Below are 22157 nucleotides of genomic sequence, written 5' to 3'. Positions count from 1 at the left end.
GCATATGTACTTTTCTTTTTTTCTTTTCTAGAATATACTCTGAATCATATGTACTGATCAACTACCATTTGTTCTCCCTAGGGTCTCCTGACGACTCGAGCTTTGTCGGCACAAGTTTTTGCCCTTTGGCGTCTTGTGCTACGCAACTGAAAGTATATCATCACTTCAACACCAGAAGAAAAGGAAAAACACACCAGAAAAACCACTAAATTAGGACAGCCCAGTGAGAACTCAGTCCCATGGCGATTATGCTGTTTAACAACAAACGGAGCTATATATGCTAGAGTTGCCGGAACGACCAGCCAATGTATGTATGAACAGCTGAAGAGAGGTACCAGTGTCCTGAATAATTCCGAATTTTATATGAACAGGGGCGTCTTTTCTTCTGTAAGTAAATCAAAAAAATATCTCCATACTTTCTGTAGCACCAAATTGCGTACGCACGATCGATGGTGAAGGCGTGAAGCATCTTTCTGATCACACATGCTGAATCGATCAAGGCATGTATGGGACATAGCTAGTGTACTGTGTGCGACACCAACTTCCCGCATCCAGAAGACAATAATTTCAAATAAGATACACCCCCAGAAACAATTGTTCTTACCGTCTGATTCCAGGCCGTATGTGCAGGCATAAACAAATGTATGTATCCACTATCCAGGGAGCAAGTACGATATGCATGGGCCATGCATTGCGGTGTGAGGTGATGAGCAAATTTATAATGTTTTCCGGCCATCTACTCTTGCTAACTATAGGCGTTCCAGGTCACAACGGCACACAACCACAGGTGCTTCATCGATCCTGGCCAGTGACAAATATTTATATGGCGGAGCAGATAGATGTGATGCAACCAAAGACTCCATCAGATTGTATGTCGACAGTTCGATCTCTGGCTGCTAACTAGACACCTCATCCACGTATGTACGTACGTACCTCGATCCCCATGCAAAAAATACTTTTATACGAACGAACCTCACGCATGAACGGTGGTGAACAGATACGAAACAAAAAGTACAGGAGAGCGTCAGTACAGCTATCACAATTAGCTTTTTTTTAGCTATCACAATTAGCTAACCCCAATGAATGATATACATGATCGTTAGATGAATGTTCTAGCACAGAATCAGATTCGGTGATGATAGACTACTATATACAAACCAGGCAAATGTTAATTGGCCCATGAGTACAGCTATATTTTTTACCCTGGTCGATCTCCTGCATCACTGCATGGCGTTTCAATGTGGCAATCTCTGACCCCTGAACAAGTGTACTCAGCTACTCACCCTTTCTGTGGGGAGTAGAAAACACGATCACATCCGCTTAAAGCGCCGCTAGCAAGACGAAGTCAGAGTTGGCTTGGCCAGCCAGCTCGGCATTAATCTACAGTATCTAGCGCACCAATTGCTCGATCCTCGGCCGGACACGAGTCGCGATGTCTACACTCGCATTTTTCAAACCGTTTCAGGTACCTTAGTAAATTAACAATCAAATCCGCAGACCCCTCCCGAGTTAAAATACACAATGATGATTCAGGGGATTTGAATACGTTAAACGTCAATGTTAGGATGAAGGGACCGGGTGACCTCACGGAGATCTTCCCAGATCACAATGCTGATGATCGACGGATGAGGTATATACACCTCCAGTACCACAACTTGTCTGTGATGTGCAAATTAGTCCCACTTCTTGTAAAATGGACTATAGCAGTCCCACAACTTGTCTTTTATGTGCAAAACTAGTCCAAACAACCGAGAAGCGGACACTTGGCGATGTTCCTTTTGCATAAATGCCCCTCCATATTTTCCTCTAGCATATGTGGCCGTTTCGTGATGCCTCCTCATACGGTCCCGCCTGTCAGTTGATGAAGAAACACATAAATAAAATAACTTAAGTAGGCGGCGGGGATCGAACTCACGACTTAAGGTCGCGAATTTAAAGGCCATAGGTGCCAGCCACTTAATTATGAAGCTTGATGTGTCAGCTTGAACGTTAAAATATTCTAGTCTCGTGCAGGGCGGTATGCTGGTTGTTCACCTCAATGCTTAGAAGTAAGAACATCTTCAACACAGGGCCGGTTTTCACTTTTTTAGATGCGGGCGCGTCTCTAGCCTCTAGGTTTTCGGACGCGAGGAAATAGCGCTTCACGAGAACGCTGTAAATACAGCCCTAAAATTAAATTTTGCATACATATGATTGAAAATAAGATCAAATATACTACTAAAATATATTTTAAAACAACAACAAGAACGATAATTAAAAGGATACAATACATGTAAAAATTGAAGAATTCGAAGTCCGATCCTGACGACTCTGACGGCTCAGTCAGGACCAAATCCGCCCAACGTTCATTGTTTCTGCCGATGGTCGTCGGGCCGGCTTCCCACGCCTCGATGAACGGCTTGCGCGCGCGAATGGCTTCCTTCTCCGCCCTGCGCTCTGCCTTCTTCTGCTGGTAGAAGGCGCTCTGCCCGAGGCACCATGTCGCCACGTCGTAGGCACGCGCCGCCTGCTCCACGGTGGCGAATGTGCCGAGGGTGAGGCGAGCGCCGCCGGCACGGATCTCCATGTAGAACGTGCTGCACGGGCGGGCACGCACACCCACGAAACCAGAGCAGTTGCGCCGGGGGGCATGGCGGCGGCGCGGTCTCAACGGCGGTGGTGCGCGTGGAAGGGGAAGTGGCGCGTGGCAGGCGGGAGGGCGGCGCGTGGCGGGAGAGACTTTTCAGCGGTGGTTGAGGACGCATCGCACCAAATCTCCTGCGCGCGGGGCAAAAAAATTAGCGCGCGCACTATTTTCACGCATCTGATAGTATTAGTACTCCTTTTGTCTCGAAATAGATCGTAAATTTAGCTAAATTTGAATGTATCCAACATATATTTCGAGATGAAAGGACTACATGATATATTGTGGTTATCATGCTGCACTTCTCTATTTGGGATAAAAAAGTAAGAATGGTAGATCGAGACGATGCAGGTTTGCTTATGCCATTTTACTACCTGATGAAGATCTTCACGTTCTGGAAACTAGAGGAACACGGCAGTAAAGTTAGCTTTATACCAGCAAACCATGTTTCAGGATAATACAAGCGCGTTGCAACAGCGAACACAAAAAACTGCTTTCTCAAGTGGCTTCCACATATAGCTCGTGACCTAAGCTCGTGAGTTCGAACTCTCACCTGCACAACTTATTTTATATGTTTCTTCATCCACTGACAGGCGGGGCCGTATGAGGTTGCACCACGACGTGTCAGCTTGTCAGTTGTTTGGACCAGTTTGTGCAGGGGCATTTGTGCAAAACGAACGTCGCCACGTGTCAGCTTGTCAGTTGTTTGGACCAGTTTTGCACGGTAAAGACAAGTTGTGGGACTACTATAGTCCATTTTACAAGAAGTGGGACTAATTTGCACATCGTAGACAAGTTGTGGGACTAAAAATATATATAGCTCATCGACGGATAGATCAGGGCGGGCATATCCCCTTCGCTGCGCCTAGAGAAGGACGCCGCTGCGCCTAGATTATTGGAGGCTTCGGGACACGTACGCATGTGAGCGTCGTGTTATTGGCAGCGACTCTCTGTCCGTCACTACTCCAAGCGTATAGGTCAAATTGGCGACGTGAGGGCATCTCCAACCGGCTGAGCCAAACGGACGCGCTGGACCGTCCGTTTTGGGCCGTTTGGGTGGCCGAGCGGACGCGCGGACGGAGCCCCGCGTCCGCCCGTCCGTTTGGGTCGCGCCCTGCGCCCAACGCGACACGTTTGGGTCGCGGCCCCGTACAGTACTTTTTATTGTAAATCCACTATAAAAACACAAAATAAATTGTAGAAAATTTATAAAATAGTTCAAATACTCAAAATTTATTAGACATTACATTGTCCACGTAATGAAGGATAAAGTATTATTCAAAAAAATAATGAAAAAACGATACAAATGATCTAGGCTTCCGGATTTCCTTCATCATCGTTGTTTGCAGCATTGTTGCCTACATCTTTGCCGCAGACGTGCTCGATCAAATCTGCACTATTTGGTTGTGTACAGCTAGATCTCAAATTTCATGGTGTGCATGAAGAACTTCCTGGAATGATGCCGGGCCACGTTGAGGAGTAACCAACTCTCCCTGGCCCTCCCAGTCACTATCATAGAGTGAATCATCCCGCTCTATCTCAACAATCATGTTATGCATGATTACACATGCGGTCATCACCTCCCACAGAGTTTGCACATCCCAGACTCTGGCAGGGTGTCTGACGATAGCCCAACGAGCTTGGAGGATGCCAAACGCCCGCTCGACATCTTTCCGGGCTGCCTCCTGCTCTTTGGCAAATCTTGCCTCCTGCTCTGAGTTGGGTTTTCGGATTGTCTTCACAAGTGTAGCCCAAGGTGGATAGATACCATCAGCAAGGTAGTACCGCTTGGTGTAGTGGTGGCCATTGATCTCAAAATCCACATCAGGGGACTGACCGTACGCTAGCCTATCAAACACCGGAGAGCGCTGAAGCACATTGATGTCATTGTGCGAGCCAACCATTCCGAAGAATGAGTGCCAAATCCATGTATCCTGTGAAGCAACAGCTTCAAGAATGATCGTGCACCCCTCGAATGGCCACCGTATGCCCCCGCCAACCAAAGGGGCAGTTCTTCCACTCCCAGTGCATGCAGTCTATGCTGCCAAGCATCCCAGGAAACCCCCTGGAAGCGTTGATTGACAACAGACGAGCTGTGTCCACTGCATTAGGTTGCCGGAGGTACTCTTCTCCGAACGAACCGATCACAGCTCTGCAAAACCTGTACATCGCTTCCAAGCCGGTAGACTCACTCATGCGCGTGTACTCATCTACGAAATCACCGGCAACACCATATGCAAGCATCCTAATCGCTGCCGTGCATTTCACGGTACGAAGAGAGGCCTACCTTGCCAATTGCATCCACTTTCGCGTGGAAGTAGTCGTCGTAGAGCTTGACGCCATCCATTATCCGGCGGAACAACGGTCTGGACATCCGAAAACGACGGCGAAACAAGGCCGGCGTGTACAATGCCTTGGGTTGGAAGTAATCGGTGAAGAGCTGGTCGTGGCCGCGTTCTCTTTTGCGGTCCAAGGCGGCGGCGCGCCCCGGCAAGGACCCCCGGTGCACGGGGATCTGCGAGACAACGTGATCGTGGATGATCAGCGCAGCATCCGTGAAAAATTCGTCGTCCGAGTCCTCGTCGGACGACGTGTCGATGAAGTTCTTGAAGAAGTAGTCGTCGTCGCTGTCCATGATCTACAGATGAAGAGAGACAAATTTTAGTATGCCCATTTCATCGAACACCTCGCATGCGGAGGCCATCCAATGCGTCCGTAGGGACCTGCAGGCCATGGTCGTCTCGGCCGACTTGCGGTCTGCGAACACGGTGCACGAGAGCTCACCTCCGGCGGCAACGGCGCAGCTGCGAACGGCGGGAGGTCTCGCGATAGTGGGAGGACAGCGGCGACGGCGACGGCGTCCTCCGACTCTGCTACGACGCGGCGAAAGCAGCGCGGGGCCGCGTCCTATGCTTCCGCCCCGCTTGCCGGCGTGTCGGCGACGGTGGCCGGCGTCGACGCCTCTCCCAAATCGCCGGTCCTTGGCTGACGGCGGAGCGGCGGGAGATGTGTGCGAGGGGTTTGTGTTTTGGGAGACAGACAGGCGGGCCAGGGGCGGACAAGGGGAGGACGCGAGCGACCAGCATCCGGCGTCCGCGGCCACGCAAACTCGTCCCAGATTTGGGCCGGGTTTGGGTCGTCCCGGACGCCGCGGCCATCCGTTTTAGGGATAGGTCCGCGCGCTGGGCCGCGTTTTTGTCCGGCTCGACCCAAACGGACGCGCGGGCGCGGTTTGGGTCGCGCGGTTGGAGATGCCCTGAGCATACTCCGTTTTGAGGCAGGGGAATCCTAATCCCGCGCCACGTGACCCCCCAATCGGGTATTAGGGGAATAGTTAAGAACTTGTTCGTGCCTGACCGGTTAATGCTTGTTAATTTGGGCGCGTGTTAGCTTGAAAATTATACTGCTAGTGGGGATTTGAGTAGTGCATGGAAGGAGGCTGGTGTCTCCATGGCGAGAGACATGGGGGGCTATTGACTAATTGGGATTAACTTGCCAAATCTAGCTAGCTGGCTAGGTTATCGCTCCGTGGCTCTGTGCTCTACCTGATTAATCAGGTGGGTGAGCTGGGCTAATTGTATACGCTATGTGTATGCATCAGTGTATCTCATGCCGTATTATCAAATAGTAGTACACTAGTAACAGGCCCGCCTAGTTTAACTTATCTATACGACTATTCCGCAAATCTAGCTAGCAACATACCCATCGAGTTCGAGCTAGCTAGGTACTAGGTTAATTTTATATTTATACGAATGCTCTACGTGGTTACGTGTATGTACCGGTGTATCTGTTGCCGTATCAGCAATAGTGTCAATGGAAGCCCTGCGAGTGTGTGATCTCACTGGTTGTTATATTTTACTGAGAGTTAGTACAGTTAGTACAATAGGTTAAAGTAATAATAATATGGTAGATCGCAAGCATTACTGGCTGGCACTTCACTCGTGTTGCTCACGTCACAGATGTCATCGTCACCACTTATACTCTCTTGGTCACCATGACTATCGTCGGCACGTACACCTCTTTCAAGCTCACCACAGTCTATGGATGAACTCTCGTGGGAACCTTAAAGATTCTTTCTTGCTGAAATTGGTCGCCGCAAAACTTACGAATGAAACAAGGTGGCTTGTTACAGGCGATTTCAACCAAATCTGTCATGCTAGAGACAAGAATAGAGCAAACTCTAATCTTAGTCACATTGTGAGATTTTGCAACACCCTAAATAGTTGTCACATTAAAGAGATTCGCCTTCAAAACCGAAAGGTCACTTGGAGCAACGAGGAACAAGACCCTAGTATGAGCAAGCTTGATACCTTCTTTTGTAATGAAGATTGGGATGTCACCTTCTCTACCCACGCTTGCATGCCCTTTCTTCGTTTTTGTCCGACCATTGCCTTCTTCTACTTGCAAATGAGAGTGGCCTAACCTAAGCACCCTAAATCCTTCAACTTTGAGAATATTTGGATAAATATGCCGGGCTTTGCGGAAGTGGTCAATGAAGCTTGGAATGATAATATAAATCATGTTGAGCCTTGCCAATGCCATTTCCACAAGCTTAAAAGCACCGACAAGAAGTTGATGACTTGGAGCAAGAGTCTCTTCTCAGAGGCTAAAGTGGAGCTACATATTCGGCTCGATGTGGCGCAAGAAAGTAGAGCACTTAACAATGATGAAAGGTACCTTAGAGTGAGATTGATGAGAAGAGTGATTGGGTTGGCAGCCCTTGAGAGATCTAGAGGAAGAGGCAAGCTTCAAGATAACAATGTTAAAGGAAGGGGCGCGGACACTAGATTCCTCCATCTATGTGTCAATGCTCGTAGGCGAATGAATCACATCATTCGTCTAAAGCACAACAACGGGTGGGTCATGAAGCACGACCAAACAAAGAGCATCGTTCATAATCATTTCAAAAATATCATAAGGAAGGGGCATCCACGTGGCATGAACTTCAATTGGGCGACGATTTGTGAACTTTCGAGCCTCAATGCGGCCTTTACGGAGGATGAGTTAAAGCCGCGGTGGATAATACCGCTAGCAACACGGCTCCAGGGCCGGATAGATTTACATGTGGTTTCTTTAAAACTTCTAGGAACACAATAAAGAGGGGCATCATTGTGGTCATCAACCAATTCTCAAACTTGCGCACTAACAATCTTCATTGGCTCAACTCGGTAAACATCGCGCTTATCCCAAAGAAAGAAGGGGCCAAAGAAATCGCCGAATTCTGGCCAATAAGTCTCATTCACGCCATTGCGAAGCTTGTCTCCAAGATGATGGCCGCTAGACTAGCACCGTTCATGAATTGTGCTTGTATGTAATGCTGAAAGTGCCTTCATCAAAAAAATAAGCATCCATGACAATTTTCTATATGCTAGGAAACTTAGCGAGAAAGTTGCACAAGTCCAAAACACCAACCCTTCTCTTCAAGCTTAACATGAAGAAATCCTTCAACTCGGTTAGATGGGACTACTAGCTTCATGGACTTTCTTCAACACTTGGGCTTCAGAAGTAACTTTAGAAATTGGATTTTGGCTCTCCCGACCACCTCCTTCTCGAGAGTTCTCATCAACGGCATCGCTGGAGATCCGATCAAGCATGGCAGGGGGCTTTGACAAGGAGATCCTTTATCTCCGCTCCTTTTTGTGTTAGCCATTGACCCTCTCCATCACATTCTTTTGTAAGGCCACCGAGCAAGGACACCTTCACAAGATGCGGGGAAGGGCTCCCACGGTGCATACCTCGCTTTATGCCGAAGATGCCGCCATTTTCATGATTCTCAACAAAGATTACATCAACTATCTCGCTTCTATCTTGCAGAAATTTGGCGTGTCATCGGGCTTGTGAGAAACTGTGAAAGAAGTAAAGTGGGGCCAATTCGATGTTCGGACATTGATCTTGAGCCCATTCTTAAAGTTTTCCGGGCCTCTTGCACAAGCTTCCCAAGGAAGTACCTTGGCCTCCTGCTCACGGTCAAGAGACTAAAAACAATTCATTCAAGCGCTTGAAGATAAAGTGGCCGCCAAAATCTTGCCGTGGGTTAGGAAGCATGTGACCGTGGCCGGCCGCTGCACCCTTCTGATGGAAATTCTCACTAACATCATCATTTACTACATCGCCGTGCTCAACTTCCCGGTTGAGGTGCTCATGAAAATTGATAGTATAAGACGAGCATTTCTTTGGTCGGGTGTGATGAAGTCACCGGAGGGAAATGTAAAGTACATTTGGATTTGGCTTGTAGTTCAAAAGAGTATGAAGGCCTAGGGATCCTCGACCCCAAGAAATTTGTGTCCAGTCTTAGAATGAAATGGTTATGTCATGAGTGGAAGGATGAGACAAAGCCTTGGATGCACCTTGGGAATCGTTGAACCACACAAGACAAAGAGCTCTTCGTGCGGCTACAATTGTCACCATAGGGGACGGAAAGAAGGCGCCTCTTTGGAAGGCTTCATGGTTGGATGGAAGATGTCCTAAAGATATTGACCCCCTCATCTTCAAATGCTCAAAACGCAAGATATGCTTTGTCAACAAGGTGTCGGAAGATAACTTTTGGGTCACACAAATATACATGAAGATGGCTTTACTCTTGAGCACATAATGCAATTCACCAAACTTTGGGGACTTCTCCAATCGGTCCAAATTGATGTGAACAACACAGACTCTATCACTTGTAAGCTTACCAACAATGGTTTTTGCTTCGTCCAAGTAGGCCTACACCATGCAATTTTTGGGTCACACCAAATCTCACTTGCCGTCCTTAGTGTGAAGACCATGAGCACCTCTCAAATGCAAGATCTTTGCTTGGTTGATCATTTAAAATAAAGTTTGGACGGTCGATAGACTTGAAAGAGAGGATGACCAAATTGTGGAAGGTGCAAAATATGTAACCAAGCCCAAGAAACCGCTTCACACTTGCTCTTTCAATGCTAGTTCACCATTTGTGTGTGGTCAAGCGTGAAAAATTGGCTTGAGATTCTTGGCGTTCATCATAGATCTTGGCATACTAGATGTTCCATCAAAGATTGGTGGCTTCAGGAGATCCACTAGCATCGTCATGGAAGGAAGGCCTTGGCCTCGCTAGCGATGTTGATTTCTTGAGAAATTGGAATAAACAAAATGTGCATGTGTTTCGATACAATGCTTCCACCACTACCAAGCTTCTTGTTTCTATAATCAAAGATGAGGTAACTTTGTGGAGCTAGACGGGCGCTAAGGCTTTGAGTAATGTAATACCGCGAGAGTAGCCTTTTGTTATTTTTGACCTTTCGGCCAATTCGGGCTTGTAAGACTCTAAACTTTCTTCTCTATTAATGAAAATGATAAATATTTTGCCTCGTTTAAAACAAATATTTTCTCATCTAGCGGTAAAAAAATAATCATCCAATTTTGTTGGGATCGACTGGCACGTACATACAACTGAGCTCACCCTGCATGCTCGATTAGTTTCTGTTAAATCATATTGGATGTAATCCAAGAATGAACTTGACTGAAAAAATGAGGCCATATGTGTAGATCATTGATTATATTGCATGCAGAGATCTATGCTCCTCAATTAAGTCTGGGAAGGACGGTCGCCCAACTAGTCTGAACAAGCACTGTTCTATTGGATGAGGGGTTATTTTCATCACATACGTAAATGATGTTTGCATTTGGAACCAATGAACCCTAAAAGTGGATATGTCTACCAAAATTATAATGCTGATATGTGAATCCGTACCGTTAGAGGAGCTACCTGCAAACTAATTCCTATTCCTTTTCCTAATTTGGACTTGGTTACTCCTTGCTTAAACTAAGATGAGTGCCTTAATTAGTTGGGATATCTTAGACTATATCGGCTAATGAAAGAGTGGATGTACAGGCTTGTAGTTGGGCAACAGAGTTAATTAATCTTACATTAGAATCAACTGGAAGCAAGCATTTTTTATGGATTGACTGTTTTAGTTGCGCGTTTGATGGAGTGGATGAGATTTTTGTTCATTGTTAACTTTTTGTCGTAAGCTACAATTAGACTTTGTTTTTCTCTTCGTTTCTTCTGCCAACCTTCTATATTTGTGGTTATGTCCATCAGCTAAACTAAACCTGCTCATTGGTTTTTTGTATGTGCGACTATTACTTTAGTAATTATATATAGTGCTCCATTGCGTCACCTCATTTGAAAATAAGTGACAAGACTGGTGCTAAAAATTTCGTGTTGAAAAACCAAATGTAAGATGCTCAAGATGATACTTCAGTACTGATCTCATTCTTTTGGACGCAGAGAAGAACTACTACTTCTTCACCATTGAAGCGTGCCCGACCTCGTGTTGTACTCTGCTTGATGTGTGCTTTACTGTGTTGTGTCGAGAAATTATTGTGATGTCTATAAGGTCAACTGATAAGTCTGATATGGACAACACTGAAGCCCATTAATTGGCAGACACACGCGTGCGTCGCGAAGGAAGAGAGCACACACCGAGTGTGTGGTTTGCTGTGATTCATGCATGGCACTAAGAGACAAAAAATGCTAAATTATGGAGTTAAATTTCACTTTCACCCAGTTAACCAGGATCTTCGACCACTGTGTGTACTTTTTTTTTTATTACTCACTAATATATTGATGTGTGATTATTCGTTGCACTAAAGCCAGAGCAGAAAACAAAATCAGGGTCCAATTTCACATTCACCAGTTAACCGGGCTCCTGTGCTGGGTGCTTTTTTTTTTCACCATCGGCCTTACCTTGCGACATCAATCGTTCATGCTTCGTTCACTGGATTTGCATCCGTACACTCGCTTGGTTGCATTTTCCTTTGATGTCGCTCTCCCTTCACCCCGCTTGGCTTGGGCAAACTTTTTGACATTTGTTTTCACTTTACCTATTTAACTAGCAATATCAGCAAAGAAAACCTGACCTGCTGGTTGTAGAGAGACACGAAACACCAGTCGCCATACTCCAGTAGGCGATAAAAGAACGCGCACGGGTCGTTCGAAGTTCGAACTAACGCCCGTCAAGCCTTTTTTGCGGCACGCCACATCAGCAGGTGGTATACCTGTGCGCACCTGTGTGCTGAGATAATTACATATTCCCACCACAGTCATACATAGGGTAACAAAAAACCATCATCTTTTAATTTTTGATATAAACCATCGGTTTGGAGTAACAACGTGATAAACTACCACCAGTCTGTCTTTAGACTCATCGTCAGGTGGGCCCCGCTATCAAGCTGACGTGGCTAGTCCTGACCAAACGGCCATTTTGATGCACCGTCAAAATAGGTGTCGGACCCACATGCCATCACATTCACTGATTCTCTCTCTTTCTCGAAGACATTCTATTGAGCATGTCGGCTGCACCTAGGTACACTCTCGAGCTCACATGCAGTGCCACCTCATGGCTCCCGCACCATTGCCACATATCCGGTTGAGCTATCGCAATCAGTCTTTATCTTCCTTTCTTAGTAGTAGATCCAACATTACTGTATAAAACCTTAAGCAATCAAGACAATGCCACCTCGATGACTACATTGCCCTTGTCGCTTGCCTGTGCGGTGACCATGGTGAGCTCGCGGAGCATTCAGTTGCTCCTAGAAGGTCGAAGACGCGGAGAAAATTCTGGAACAAGGCGAAGGGGCATAATCGACTTCAGCCGGAGACTGGGAAGATGAAGGTGGCTGGAGACGATTGAGCATGGCTCAAGCTGGTTCATCACGCTGGGAGGAAGAAGGCAACACTGAGGTTCTAAACTAGATGGATGCGGGGGAGGATAAGACCGTCAAGGAGGACGGGAAGGTGGGTGGCTCCAGCTAGGGGAGGGGCTAAGGGTTAAAAGAAAGAGAGAGAAAAGGAAACAAAAAAAAAATCAGGATGTAACATACCTCCACCATGATTTTTACCATCGGCCACGTGAGTCTAACAACAAGGCACACTCTTCAGAATTGGTGTTAGCATGGTTAAATAGGTTGATCCGTGCTTTTTATCACAGTTGCTACTTGGACCGGTGTTTTTTTTCCAATAAAAGAAGTTCTATTATTTAGAAAAGTAAACATTACACCCGGTTGCATAGCTAAGATGCACGCAGCCGTCCAACAGTGCGAAGCACACACTCAAAACGGTACAAAAAAGATAAATAAAACTAGGTAGGCGACTGGATCATAGGGGGCAAAATTCAGCGATTATGTAGCTATCCATATTGAGTAATACATTCTTTAGATGTTTCCTCTAACCGTGTAGACACCTCTGTAAAGATATTGACGTGGTCTTTTTTAGGGTATCACAAACTTAAAAGGTTGTGGTTTTTTGTTACCTTAGTTACAATGGTGGGATAGGTAATTTTCTCCGTGGGTGCTTGGCAGCCACACACACACACACGGTCGCTCGTCCGGCACACGACGTCAGGAGTCTATCCCTTTACACGATCGATCAATCCAAAAAGGATGGAGCGAAATGTACAGGATTCGCAGGTAGATATGGACGTCTCCGGGCATGCAGCCCGAGCAGGAGCGTGGTCTCGTGTTCGATTTCGAACACATGCTCATATGATATGCCGCGCGCGCGCCTCTCCTTTTCAGATTTCGCCACGGACCACGGCGAGATGGTCAGGGCATGTGGCCGGCCGGCGGGCCGCGCGTGCCCGTGCGGCTTGGCAACTAGCGACGACGTACGGCGGCAAAAAGGCAGTGCGGCGGCAGTGGTGCGCAGGAATTAAAAGGAAAGCTGCGCGTACGGGAAGGGGAAGCGGGGCCTCTGTCAGTTGTATCGCTGAGCCGGTTTGGCCCGTCGGAGCAGAGCCTTCCCTTCCATGCAGCACTTCTTTCCGGCCGCGGGACCTGACCGGCGTCCCCAGCGACTTCAGTGCCGTCAGGGACCTCGGGGGGCCTGGAGGGCGTCCTCAGCGGCGCAGGAGGCGGGCAGGCCCGTTCGTCAACGCCTGCCATGGCAAAACATAGGTTCACTGAAACACAAGGATAGGAGGTGTTTGGTTAGGGCCCGATTGGTGGCAATTTGTACAAAACTAACCTAAAGTTAAAAGGATTTAACTATCAGCGAAACAAATTCACGAATCTAACCCCTCCGTGTCACGCCATAGGCTAGGGCGTGGTACCCCATTGTGTGGCGCCCTAGCTTACGGCGCCACACAATGGGATGCCACGCCCGAGACCATGGCGATGCACTTGTTTTTTTTTTTTTGCCGCGCCCCAACCGAAGGTGTGGTGTGACATGCCCCAGTCAACGGCGCCACACAATAAGGTACCACACCATGGTGATAGACGTGACACAAAAGGGTTAGATCTGTGAATTTGTTTCACGGAAGGTTTACTTTTAAAATTTGTTTTAACATTAGGTTATATTTGTCCAAATTGCCCAGATTGGTAGCCCACATCACGTCCAAACAGTCCTGGGGAGCAGAATCCAGCTTGTTTGGTTGCCCGGAACACCCCGCGTCAAAGCATTCTGGAGCCAGACCTAGCGCGTCCGCTCGAATCGGCCATTTCCCCAAAGATAGGTCTGAGTATGGCAAAAACCTTCCTCAATTTTTGCACCGGTCGCACGCATGGAGAAACGCGGGAGGCTCGGCATAACTCCCCTTTCCATTGGCCTTACTCCAATCACCGCAGCACTGCCACCTTGCTCTTCCCCTCACGTCCCATCAACCGCTCCATGGACGCTCCGCCTCCTCTCTTCGCCACCTTCCCCAACCGCTCCGGCGAGCACGATGACTCCAGAGCAGGCCGTGGCGAGCGCTGGCGCCATCCGCGACTATGAGGCGCGCCACCTCCGGAGCGCGGCGACGCCGATTGGAGCAGGCGAGGTCCCGGCTATCAGTCGACCCACGCCATTCCCGACGATGCGCTCTCGCGCGGCGACGCGAGCGTTGACATCATACGCCTCCCATTTCGCCCTTACCCGTTGTCATTGTACGCCGCACGGTTGGAATCCATGGTGGCCCCATCGCGATCGACGAAGCCTCCAGCGCGAGATCCTCAAGTGACACCACGTACTCTGGCCTCCACCACTCCTCCACCACAGATTCTCCCTCCCCATCCCGAGGTAGGTAATCTCTATAGAATCAAATTTGCTAGGTTAGGATTTTTGAGCGTTAGTATAGGTGGCTTCAAATCCAGGGGGTTGGGGGGTTACTCGAGGTTGCAATTGAAGCTTAGATGTAGGTGTTGTCCGTGCGTTTGATTTGATAGGAACGCTCTGCTTTCACGCTAGAGGACGTCGTCGCACATGATGATCACCGGCGTTGCCGTGCAAGGCAATGCCAGTGATCACCGTGGCATGGTAGTGCGCCAGAACTAACGTTGTTCATCGTGCTCACCACAAACATGACTAGGATGAGCTTGTGGTCTCGTCCTTCGATTGCTCTCTAGCGGAGGAGGAGACACTCCCCGTGAACTCATACAATGACTCTAGGCTTGATGTTCCAGAGGTGGTGGCGCATTTGAAGGCGCTGGAGGTCACGGCCAAGGCGGTCCACAGAGCGCGCCTTGGACATCATGACGTCCCTGCCATGCCAAGGCGCTTCTACGTGCAGCTCAGGAGGAACGACCTTACAGCTTTGTCACTACCGCCACGCATTGTGCCGGTGGTGGCCGAGCAACTCAAGGTCACTACATATGCATCTGTGATAACCCCCAAGGGCATGGGATCATCGTAGTACAATTCAATGTGGAAGTGGGGTATCGATCCGCATGAGCAAGAAGGAAAAGCTAATATTCCCTACAACTGAATTGTCACGAGTTTTAGTTAATTATGCCCTAAACAATTTAATTGAATTGTGGAGGTTGATTTGACGCGAGAAAATAAAGTGCAGCAAAAATAACAATGTAAAGTGTCCCAATCCTCTTCACACAAGAGGAAAAGACAAAGGTTTTCTCTTATAGGAACAATGGACATGGGTTCACTCAATCTTCCCTCTCAATCTATGGTGGTGATCATGTTATAGATAATAAAAGTACACAACATAGTAATGTTTTAATGGATCATAGTCATATTTTAATGGTAATACTTATGATGGCAATCTGTCCAAGAACACATAGGTGGAACAAATAATCCTTTGTTGTCACCCCAGCACTGGTTATTGTCACACCGCACATCATATTGTTGGAGATATTCCCAAGAGGCAATAATAAAAGTGGTTATTTTATATCTTTGTGTTTATGATAAATGTTATATACCATGCTATAATTGTATTAACCGAAATATTGATACATGTGTGTTATGTAAACAACAATGAGTCCCTAGTAAGCCTCTTAACTAGCTTGTTGATTAATAGATGATCATAGTTTCATGATCATGGACATTGGATGTTATTATTAACAAGGTTATGTCATTATATGAATGATGTAAAGGACACACCCAATTAAGCGTAGCATAAGATCATGTCATTAAGTTATTTGCTATAAGCTTTCGATACATAGTTACCTAGTCCTTTCGACCATGATCTCATGTAAATCACTTATACCGGAAAGGTACTTTGATTACATCAAACGCCACTGCGTAAATGGGTGATTATAAAGGTGGGATTAAGTATCCGGAAAGTATGAGTTGAGGCATATGGATCAATAGTGGGATTTGTACATCCCGATGACGGATAGATATACTCTGGGCCCTCTCGGTGGAATGTCGTCTAATAGCTTGCCAAGAGACCACATACCACAGTACGAGTAAAGAGTACTTGTTAGGAGACGAGGTTGAACAAAGTATAGAGATACCGATGATCAAACCTCGGACAAGTAAAATATCGCGTGACAAAGGGAATCAGTATCGTATGTGAATGGTTGATGTCTACGTTCCCCCTCCTTTCCTGTAGACAGTGTTGGGCCTCCAAGAGCAGAGGTTTGTAGAACAGCAGCAAGTTTTCCCTTAAGTGGATCACCCAAGGTTTATCGAACTCAGGGAGGAAGAGGTCAAAGATATCCCTCTCATGCAACCCTGCGACCACAAAGCAAGAAGTCTCTTATGTCCCCAACACACCAAATAGGTGCACTAGTTCGGCGAAGAGATAGTGAAATACAGGTGGTATGAATAAGTATGAGCAGTAGCAACGGTGCCAGAAAATAGCTTGCTGGCGTGTAGTTGATGGTGGTAGTATTGCAGCAGTAGTAACACAGTAAAACAGTAAACAAGCAGCGATAGCAGTATTTAGGAACAAGGCCTAGAGATTACACTTTCACTAGTGGACACTCTCAACATTGATCACATAACAGAATAGATAAATGCATACTCTACACTCTTGTTGGATGATGAACACATTGCGTAGGATTACACGAACCCTCAATGCCGGAGTTAACAAGCTCCACAATAATGCTCATATTTTAGTAACCTTTAGTGTAAGATAGATCAAAAGACTAAACCAAGTACTAACATAGCATGCACACTGTCACCTTCATGCATATGTAGGAGGAATAGATCACATCAATATATCATAGCAATAGTTAACTTCGCAATCTACAAGAGATCATGATCATAGCATAAACCAAGTACTAACACGGTGCACACACTGTCACCTTTACACACGTGCAGGAGGAATAGAACTACTTTAATAACTTTGCTAGAGTAGCACATAGATAAATGATACAAACTCATATGAATCTCAATCATGTAAAGCAGCTCATGAGATTATTGTATTGAGGTACATGGGAGAGAGATGAACCACATAGCTACAGCGGAGCCCTCAGCCTCGGGGGTGGATTACTCCCTCCTCATCATGGAGGCAGCGATGGCGGTGAAGATGGCGGTGAAGACGGCGGTGGAGATGGCTCCGGGGCAATTCCTCGTCCCGGCAGGTGCCGAAACAGAGTTCTGTCCCCCGAATTGGAGTTTCGCGATGGCGGCGGCGCCCCTGGAGTCTTTCTGGAGTTTCGTCAATTGGTGTCGAAGTTTTAGGTCACGACGGCTTAAATAGGCGAAGAGTCGGAGTCGGAGGGGCCACGGGCTGCCCAAACCATAGGGGGCGCGCCCCCCCTGGCCGCGCCGGGGTGTGGTTTGGTGGCCCTGTCCCCCTTCTCTGGCGGTTCTCGTGTGTTCTGGATGCTTCCGGGTAAAATAGGAACTTGGGCGTTGATTTCGTCCGATTCCGAGAATATTTCGTTACTAGGATTTCTGAAACCAAAAACAGCAGAAAACAGGAACTGGCACTTCGGCATCTTGTTAATAGGTTAGTTCCAGAAAATGCACGAATATGACATAAAGTGTGCATAAAACATGTAGATAACATCAATAATGTGGCATGGAACATAAGAAATTATCGATACGTCGGAGACGTATCAGCATCCCCAAGCTTAGTTCTGCTCGTCCCGAGCAGGTAAAACGATAACACAGATAATTTCTGGAGTGACATGCCATCATAAACTTGATCATACTATTTGTAAAGCATATGTAGTGAATGCAGCAATCCAAGACAATGGTAATGACATGAGTAAACAACTGAATCATAAAGCAAAGACTTTTCATGAATAGTACTTCGAGACAAGCATCAATAAGTCTTGCATAAAAGTTAACTCATAAAGCAATAATTCAAAGTAAAGGCATTGAAGCAACACAATGGAAGATTAAGTTTCAGCGGTTGCTTTCAACTTGTAACATGTATATCTCATGGATAATGGTCAATGCATAGTAATATAACAAATGCAATAAGCAAGTATGTAAGAATCAATGCACAGTTCACACAAATGTTTGCTTCTTGAGGTAGAGAGAGATAGGTGAACCGACTCAACAATAAAAGTAAAAGAATGGTCCTTCAAAGAGGAAAGCATCGATTGCTATATTTGTGCTAGAGCTTTGATTTTAAAAGCATGAAACAATTTTGTCAACGGTAGTAATAAAGCATATGTATCATGTAAATTATATCTTACAAGTTGCAAGCCTCATGCATAGTGTACTAATAGTGCCCGCACCTTGTCCTAATTAGCTTGGACTACCGGATCATCACAATGCACATGTTTTGACCAAGTGTCACAAAGGGGTACCTCTATGCCGCCTGTACAAAGGTCTAAGGAGAAAGCTCGCATGGGATTTCTCGCTATTGATTATTCTTCAACTTAGACATCCATACCGGGACAACATAGACAACAGATAATGGACTCCTCTTTTATGCATAAGCATGTAACAACAATTAATAATTTTCTCATTTGAGATTGAGGATATATGTCCAAAACTGAAACTTCCACCATGGATCATGGCTTTAGTTAGCGGCCCAATGTTCTTCTCTAACAATATGCATGCTTAATCATAAGGTGGTAGATCTCTCTTACTTCAGACAAGACGGACATGCATAGCAACTCACATGAAATTCAACAAAGAATAGTTGATGGCGTCCCCAGTGAACATGGTTATCGCACAACAAGCAACTTAATAAGAGATAAAGTGCATAATTACATATTCAATACCACAATAGTTTTTTAAGCTATTTGTCCCATGAGCTATATATTGCAAAGGTGAATGATGGAATTTTAAAGGTAGCACTCAAGCAATTTACTTTGGAATGGCGGAAAATACCATGTAGTAGGTAGGTATGGTGGACACAAATGGCATAGTGTTGTTTGGCTCAAGGATTTGGATGCATGAGAAGTATTCCCTCTCGATACAAGGTTTAGGCTAGCAAGGCTTATTTGAAACAAACACAAGGATGAACCGATGCAGCAAAACTCACATAAAAGACATATTGAAAACATTATAAGACTCTACACCGTCTTCCTTGTTGTTCAAACTCAATACTAGAAATTATCTAGACCTTAGAGAAACAAAATATGCAAACCAAATTATAGCATGCTCTATGTATTTCTTCATTAATGGGTGCAAAGCATATGATGCAAGAGTTTAATCATGAGCACAACAATTGCCAAGTATCACATTACCCAAGACTTTTATAGCAATTACTACATGTATCATTTTCCAATTCCAACCATATAACAATTTAACGAAGGAGAAACTTCGCCATGAATACTATGAGTAGAAACTAAGGACATACTTGTCCATATGCTACAGCGGAGCGTGTCTCTCTCCCATAAAGTGAATGCTAGGATCCATTTTATTCAAACAAAACAAAAAACAAAAACAAACCGACGCTCCAAGCAAAGCACATAAGATGTGATGGAACAAAAATATAGTTTCAGGGGAGGAACCTGATAATGCTGTCGATGAAGAAGGGGATGCCTTGGGCATCCCCAAGCTTAGACGCTTGAGTCTTCTTAGAATATGCAGGGGTGAACCACCGGGGCATCCCCAAGCTTAGAGCTTTCACTCTCCTTGATCATAGTATATCATCCTCCTCTCTTGACCCTTGAAAACTTCCTTCACACCAAACTTCTCATAAACTTCATTAGAGGGGTTAGTACATAATCAAAAACTCACATGTTCAGAGGTGACACAATCATTCTTAACACTTCTGGACATTGCTCAAAGCTACTGGAAGGTAATGGAACAAAGAAATCCACCCAACACAGCGAAAGAAGCAATGCGAAATAAAAGGCAGAATCTGTCAAAACAGAACAGTCCGTAAAGACGAATTTCTAATAAATACTTCCGTTGCTCAGATCAGAAAACTCAAAACTAATGAAAGTTGCGTACATATCTGAGGCACACGCACGTAAATTGGCATATTTTTCTGATTTTTCTACAGAGAGAAAATCCCAGATTCGTGACAGATAGAAATCTGTTTCTGCGCAGAAATCCAAATCTAGTATCAACCTTCGATTAGAGGCTTCACTTGGCACAACAAAACACAAAACTAAGATAAGGAGAGGTTGCTACAGTAGTAAACAACTTCCAAGACACAAATATTAAAACAAAGTACTGTAGCAAAATAACACATGGGTTATCTCCCAAGAAGTTCTTTTCTTTATAGCCATTAAGATGGGCTCAGCAGTTTTAATGATGCACTCGCAAGAGATAGTATTTGAAGCAAAAGAGAGCATCAAGAGGCAAATTAGGAACACATTTAAGTCTAACATGCTTCCTATGCAAAGGAATCTTGTAAATAAACAAGTTCAAGAAGCATAATGCAACAAGCATAGAAAGATAAAACAAGTGTAGCTTCAAAAATTTCAGCACATAGAGAGGTGTTTTAGTAACATGAAAATTTCTACAACCATATTTTCCTCTCTCATAATAATGTCCAGTAGCATCATGAGCAAGCTCAACAATATAACTATCACATAAAGCATTCTTATCATGAGTCTCATGCATAAAATAATTACTCTCCACATAAGCATAATCAATTTTATTAGTAATAGCGGGAGCAAATTCAACAAAGTAGCTATCATTATTATTCTCATCAAGTGTTGGAGGCATAGTATAATCACAACAAAATTTACTCTCCATAGTAGGTGGTACCAAAAGACCACTATCATTATAATCATCATAAATAGGAGGCAAAGTATCATCAAAGAAAATTTTCTCCTCAATGCTTGGGGGACTAAAAAGATCATGAAAACCAGCTTCCCCAAGCTTAGAACTTTCTATATTATTATCAACAATGGTGTTCAAAGCGTTCATACTAATATTACTACCAGCATGCAAATAAGATTCCATAGGTTTTTTAATTTTCGCATCAAACAATCCATGTTTTAAATCAGGAAATAGAATAAGAAGATCATTCTTGTCCATTATGCCAAACTAGTGTAAACAAGAAACAAAAAGTTGCAATTGCAGGATCTAAAGGAAATAGCTTTGAGTACTTACGGCACCGGGAAATAGCTTAGTAGCCGAGATCCGGAGTGTGAGTACCTTTTACCTTTCCTCCCCGGCAACGGCGCCAGAAAATAAGCTTGATGTCTACGTTCCCCCTCCTTTCCTGTAGACAGTGTTGGGCCTCCAAGAGCAGAGGTTTGTAGAACAGCAGCAAGTTTTCCCTTAAGTGGATCACCCAAGGTTTATCGAACTCAGGGAGGAAGAGGTCAAAGATATCCCTCTCATGCAACCCTGCAACCACAAAGCAAGAAGTCTCTTGTGTCCCCAACACACCAAATAGGTGCACTAGTTCGGCGAAGAGATAGTGAAATACAGGTGGTATGAATAAGTATGAGCAGTAGCAACGGTGCCAGAAAATAGCTTGCTGGCGTGTAGTTGATGGTGGTAGTATTGCAGCAGTAGTAACACAAAGAAACAAGAAACAAGCAGCGATAGCAGTATTTAGGAACAAGGCCTAGGGATTACACTTTCACTAGTGGACACTCTCAACATTGATCACATAACAGAATAGATAAATGCATACTCTACACTCTTGTTGGATGATGAACACATTGCGTAGGATTACACGAACCCTCAATGCCGGAGTTAACAAGCTCCACAATAATGCTCATATTTTAGTAACCTTTAGTGTAAGATAGATCAAAAGACTAAACCAAGTACTAACATAGCATGCACACTGTCACCTTCATGCATATGTAGGAGGAATAGATCACATCAATATATCATAGCAATAGTTAACTTCGCAATCTACAAGAGATCATGATCATAGCATAAACCAAGTACTAACACGGTGCACACACTGTCACCTTTACACACGTGCAGGAGGAATAGAACTACTTTAATAACTTTGCTAGAGTAGCACATAGA

The sequence above is a fragment of the Lolium perenne genome, chromosome 2 (assembly GCF_019359855.2).
Source record: "Lolium perenne isolate Kyuss_39 chromosome 2, Kyuss_2.0, whole genome shotgun sequence".
NCBI classification, from domain to species: Eukaryota; Viridiplantae; Streptophyta; class Magnoliopsida; order Poales; family Poaceae; genus Lolium; species Lolium perenne.
This window is presented reverse-complemented; position numbering follows the sequence as displayed.